Raw genomic sequence first — 6,320 nt, 5'->3', positions numbered from 1 at the left:
TTCTGGTCCACCAGCTCACAGCTTTCGCTGTGTAAGATTCTTGAAAAGCAAATTCTCATTCTACTACGTAAGGCAATGCAGATTTACTCCCTAGTCACTCAACAGGGATATTGTTTTATGAAAATGCACAAAAAAGCTCAGGTGAAAAAACTGGTCATTTAAAAAGTCAGATGTATGTATCCTAGGAAAGAGCTGTCTTTTAAAATAAACTTTCTCTTTTAATTATCAATGGATAATTTGATATTTGCTCATTTGTGAGGATCCAATGTGTGCAGGAGCCACAGGAGTCACAGGTTTGATCCCTGGATCAGGAAGATCTGCTGGAGGAGAAAATGGCAACCTACTGCAGTATTCTTGCTGAGATAATCCCATGGATAAAGGAGTCTAGTGGCCTACAGTCCATGGGATTGCAAAGAGTCGGACAGGACTGAGCATGCACACACGATGTGCTATCGGACCTTTTGCAGACATTTTACTTCTATGATTCTGTTGACTCTCATGACTCCATCGAGAATAGTTTTTCTCAACCATTTTAAAGTTGAGGAAACAGAATGAGAAAGGTTAGGTGATTTTCATAAGATCACATAGCTGAGTGTCAGGACCAGGAGTTCTGTCCCAGATGGGTCTCACTCCCAATCCAGGCTTTTAACAGGAACAGCACAGACGCGAACATCCACACACACAGAATGGGCCTAGGGGGCTGGGACGTAAGCAGAGACCCTTGGAGGCTCCATGAGTCTTAGTTCAAGGCAGACCATCAGAGAACTAGGACAGGAGGGCTTGGGAGGCCAATTCCCAGAGGAAGGTATGAGGGACAGGAAGCCGTAAGGAGAAGGAGGGAGCACTGGTGCTGGGGATGCCCTGAGCCCCATGGAAGGAGGCAGGAAGGAGCTGCCAGTCATCACCTGTCACAGGGGCCACGTGGGTGGCAGGAGGCGGTCCTCTCACGCTCAGGCCCTGTTTCACATCTGAGGGCAGAGCCCAAGGCCGGGATAAAAGGGCCCTGGGGCAGAACACCTCCATCCACTCCTCTCCTGAGGTGCTGACGACTCTGTGCTGTGTGTGCACCGGTGAGTGTCCACTGGGAGTGGGACCAGGGCCTTCCACAGAGGATGCTCAGACCAGAGGGGAGGACAGGGAGCAGGACCTTGGGGGATGTTGCCCATATTATTAGAGAGAGAGAGAGAAACCCTGGAAGGACAGAAGGAACCAGGAGCAGGCAGGAAGACAGGGAGAATGATAGGAGTTTAGTGATGGCTAAGGACACTGGGAGGGACCCAAAGATCTGCAGCTTTGTGGAGGGGGAACTCCCAGGATGAAAGAAGGAAACCACTGGCTGCTCTGATATTCTGGAACAGATCTCAGAAAGGGAGTTTACCTTCTAGAGATACTGTACCCTCTGGTATGATTTGAGCAATTGTCAGAGTGAGGAGAGGATTAGAGGCACTCTGGGAGATTATTATACACGTGGGTAAGGATAGAGCCTGGGAACGCATTGTACACTTCTAGAGGTGAAAAAGCACAAGAAGTTTAATAATTTCTAGGCTAAGGATGGTGTAAGAGGTGTTTCTGAGGCCATTATAGGTCAGGTTCTGAGTCAAGGGAACTCTCATCGTTCTGTCTAACAAGGAGAGCCAGCCAGGATATTCCTCAGATCCCTTTCTAATCTGAAGTTGTAAATTTCAAAAAAAAAAAAAAAAAAAAAGAAATTATTTAGGGTGCTAACAGGACTTTTTTCCATAAAGAAAATATTTCCGTTCTAAGTTCATCTCTGTAGAACAATTTCAGTATTTGAATGAGATAAGTGAAAACAATTTTTAAAAAAAATATCATTTAATGTCAATTTTCAAATTGGTAAAATAGGTTATGACCCCTTCCTACTTTAAAAAGGATAAGATGAGATTCAAAGGAGATGCTATGAGAGTAGTTGATAAGACATTAAAATAATAACAGAGGCAAGTTGTTTAAACATGCATGTTAGAAATGATGTTGAAAAGTCAGGAAGGGGCAGGGAGGTCTCTGTGTGCTGGTCTGACCTGCTGTCTGTCTCTCCCTCAGATCCTGAACCCGCCCACCAAGATGTCCTGTCAGCAGAACCAGCAGCAGTGCCAGCCTCCTCCCAAGTGTGTCCCCAAGTGCCCTACCCCTAAGTGCCCGCCAAAGTGTCCCCCAGTCTCCTCCTGCTGTGATGTCAGCTCCGAGGGCTGCTGCGGCTCCAGCTCCGGGGGCTGCTGCAGCTCTGGGTGTGGGGGCTGCTGCCTGAGCCACCACAGGCGCCGCAGGTCCCACCACTGCAGACCCCACAGGTCTGACTGCTGCAGCCAGCCCTTGGGGGGCTCCGGGTGCTGTGGAGAGGGGAGTGGTCAGTCCTATGGAGGCGGCTGCTGCTGAAGATGTCCCTGAGTCTACAAGATCCAACCTGGGGACAGCACACTGCTGAGGACATCATCTTTATCCTCCTTCATTGGCTGCTGGGCCTGAGAGGTCCTGTAGAAGACTCCGAACTTGCAAAGACAATGAACCCTCCCTGGGGCTCAGAAACTCAAATTTTCTTCTGAATCCCCTTCCATGGCCTTGGATTCTATGTCTACCCTCACTTCCCTAGGAAAACTTCCCTAAGTTACTCCTCGCAGTATTTTCTTAAAGGGTGCTTTCTGACTGATGTAAAACAATAAACTGAATCTTCTCAGCATCTTGGTCTTGAGTTGCCTTTGTTCTCCTCCACCCTGTCCTCGCCCGCCGGTGGTCTTGAACCCCATGTGCCAGAGAGGCACTCTGATGCAAAGGAGACAAATGCTCCTAACTCGCTTTTTCTTGTGTCATAAGGGCCCTGAAGCATCACTGATGGACCAAGTTTCAAGTGCTTTTTTTGTAAACATAATTTCCTGGGTTCTTGGCCACCTTTGGGGCCCTAACCCAACCGTTTCATGCTCTTCCATGTTCCTCTTCTCCTGTGTACTCGTTCTGCTACTCTTGACCCACCCCACCAAAGCATCCTTCCCCCACACATGCACATACTTGCATCAAAGAAAAAGGGAAAAAAGATAAATGAATGAACAAAAGAAAAGAGACAAATTCAACACATTTTGAAAACCCACGGTTTTTATCCACCCCTTCTTCAATCAGTTTGGTTCCAGGCGAGTGCATGCTGCATGCTCAGTCGCTTCAGTCACGCCCACCTCTTTGTGACTCCATGGGCTGCAGTCTGCCAGATTCCTCTGTCCATGGAATTCTTCCCAATTCAGGGATTGAACCCGGGTCTCCTGCATTGCAGGCAGATTCTTTACCATCTGAGCCTGCTTTTATACTAACCTCTCTGAAAATCCTACTTATTTCTTCCTCCTCAGCTTCATTAAATTCTCTATATCTTTTTTCCAAACATGCTCTCTCTGTGGCGTTTATGAACTTGTCACCCTACTTCTGAAAGACAGTGGCTTTCTACAGAATAATACACACTCTTCTTAAGTACTGTGTTTAAAGCATGACAGAAAAGATTTCCAACTTAATTTCTAAGGTTCACCATTCATACTGCCTCATGGAACCTTGTGTTCCCGCCATACTGAGCAACTCATCCTTACCAGATATAACTTAAACTTGTACATGTTGATGTCTATTAATTTGGGAAGCAGTAGTCTACTATCTTTAGTTCAGTGTCCAGAATGTTTTAGTTCTCAATGAACTAAATGAAGAGTAGTTTCTGTTGTTATTTTATAAGTACTTCCACTGCACTGTTACTACTACGACTACCATTACTATGATTACTACTATTACTAGCAGCATTACCTGCTCTTTCTTCTACCTGAAGTACTCTTCAATTTCTTTTCCACCATCTGGACCCTTTTGGGGTTCTGTCCCTCCTTAAAGGTCCACCCAAAATATCATCCTTCTAGGAAGTCATCTAAGAGTTTCCTCAAGCAGGTGTGATATTAAACAATCTATCTCTATGCTCCTATTAAGCAAGCTGAGATTATAGAATATAATATATTTTTTATTATATACTGCTGTCCTTAAAAGTTTACTCGATGAGACGGTCTTCTGATGCCAGATGAAGACTTGGGAAGACTTGGTGACTTTTTAGCTCTTCCCAAGTAATGTCATTTTTAAATCACAAACCTGGTTTCAGTTTGGAAATTAGAATGTCAAGTCTGAGAAAGTCAAAATACCAAACTTGATTTAATGGCTTCTGTGCACTGGTGGATCACAGAGGGAAAGGGAACCCAGTCCTTCTACACATGTGTCACACTTGATATTTGTCCTTTTCTCCCAGTTCTCCAAATGCATTTACTGAATGAAGATTAGGGGAAAGGGATATAGTCTCACATAGGGGTTGAATTTTCTTCCAATATTGAATGCAACTAGACAGAAGAATCTAATTTTCTCCATTTGTGCAAATTTGAAATATTTATTATTAGATATCTCATATTTTTGCTGTTATTAAACATGCTTCTATTTTTAAATTCCATTTTCTGATTCTTGTACAGTATTTGTGCTTTATAATATATAGCACCAGTCAATAAATACAATGACAGCTTCAGTCAAAAATATCTGTTCATGCCTAAACATAGAACCATAAATAATTTTAATCATTGTTTATGTATTTACATGTATGTGTCAAAATTTACTACAGGTATTAATATATTCCCAAATTCTCTTATAAATGTCACTTTATATCATTGAATATTCAGATTTTCACATTTGTGTGGTAATATCCATAGAATAAAACTCCCAAATTGGAATTCTTTAATCAAAATATATGTACATTCTAAATTATTTTTCTTATCAATAAATTAATGAATGAATCGACCACCAATTTGCCTTTCAGAAAGGTAATACTTATGTTCCATTTACAGTGGCTTTCCCCTCCACATTTACACTTAATTTATAAAATTTTTAAAAAGTTGCCTATTTGACATGAAGAAATGCACTTGATAGGAGAAGATAAAGGATGTCTTTTTTTCTAGCTTTTCATTCATCTGTGCGTGCTAAGTCACTTCACTTATGTCTGATTCTTTGCAAGCCTGTGGTCTGTAGCCCGCCAGGCTTCTCTTTCCATGGGATTCTCCAGGCAAGAAGACTGGAGTGGATTTCCACTTCCTTCTGCAGGGGGATCTTCCCAACCCAGGGATCGAACCTGTATCATTTACATCTCCTGCATTGGCAGGCAGGTTCTCCCACTAGCACCACCTGGGAAGCCCTCATTCATTTACTGCTGCTGCTGCTGCTAAGTCGCTTCAGTCCTGTCCAAATCTGTAAGACCCCATAGACGGCGGCCCACCGGGCTCCCCCATCCCCCGTCCCTGGGATTCTCCAGGCAAGAACAATGGAGTGGGTTGCCATTTCCGTCTCCAATGCATGAAAGGGAAAAGTGAAAGGGAAGTCGTTCAGTCGTGTCCGACTCCTCGTGACCCCATGGTCTGCAGCCTACCAAGCTCCTCCGTCCATGGGATTTTCCAGGCAAGAGTACTGGAGTGGGGTGCCATTGCCTTCTCCAAATTCATTTACTAGTCATATATAAATCTAACATTTTGTATTGCCTGTTTCTCTCTTTTTACTATTATTTTCACTGGAATTTTTTCCTTAATAATTTGTAAAATATATTTGCATACCAACTGTTTTAGTCTTATTTCTGGAATATATATTGTAATTTTATTCTCAGTTGGTCATATTTTTTTCAAATTTGCTTAAATGTTGCTCTTTTTCACATAAATAGTTTTATTTAGAAGTGGGGAAGATCATGGCATCTGGTCCCATCGCTTCATGGGAAATAGATGGGGAAACAGTGGAAACAGTGTCAGACTTTATTTTTCTGGGCTCCAAAATCACTGCAGATGGTGACTGCAGCCATGAAATTAAAAGACACTTACTCCTTGGAAGGAAAGTAATGTCCAGCCTAGATAGCATATTGAAAGCAGAGACATTACTTTGCCAACAAAGGTCCATTTGGTTAAGGCTATAATTTTTCCAGTGGTCATGTATGGATGTGAGAGTTGGACTGTGAAGAAAGGTGAGCACCGAAAAATTGATGCTTTTGAACTGTGGTGTTGGAGAAGACTCTTGAGAGTCCCTTGGACTGCAAGGAGATCCAACCAGTCCATTCTGAAGGAGATAAGCCTGGAATTTCTTTGAAAGGAATGATGCTAAAGCAGAAACTCCAGTACTTTGGCCACCTCATGCCAAGAGTTGACTCATTGGAAAAGACTCTGATGCTGGGAGTGATTGGGGGCAGGAGGAGAAGGGGACGACATAGGATAAGATGGCTGGATGGCATCACTGACTTGATGGATGTGAGTCTGAGTGAACTCCGGGAGATGGTGATGGAC

Source organism: Bos javanicus, chromosome 3, assembly GCF_032452875.1.
Source record: "Bos javanicus breed banteng chromosome 3, ARS-OSU_banteng_1.0, whole genome shotgun sequence".
Classification (NCBI taxonomy): domain Eukaryota; kingdom Metazoa; phylum Chordata; class Mammalia; order Artiodactyla; family Bovidae; genus Bos; species Bos javanicus.
The sequence above is the reverse complement of the archived record's forward strand: the minus strand, read 5'-3'. Positions refer to the sequence as shown.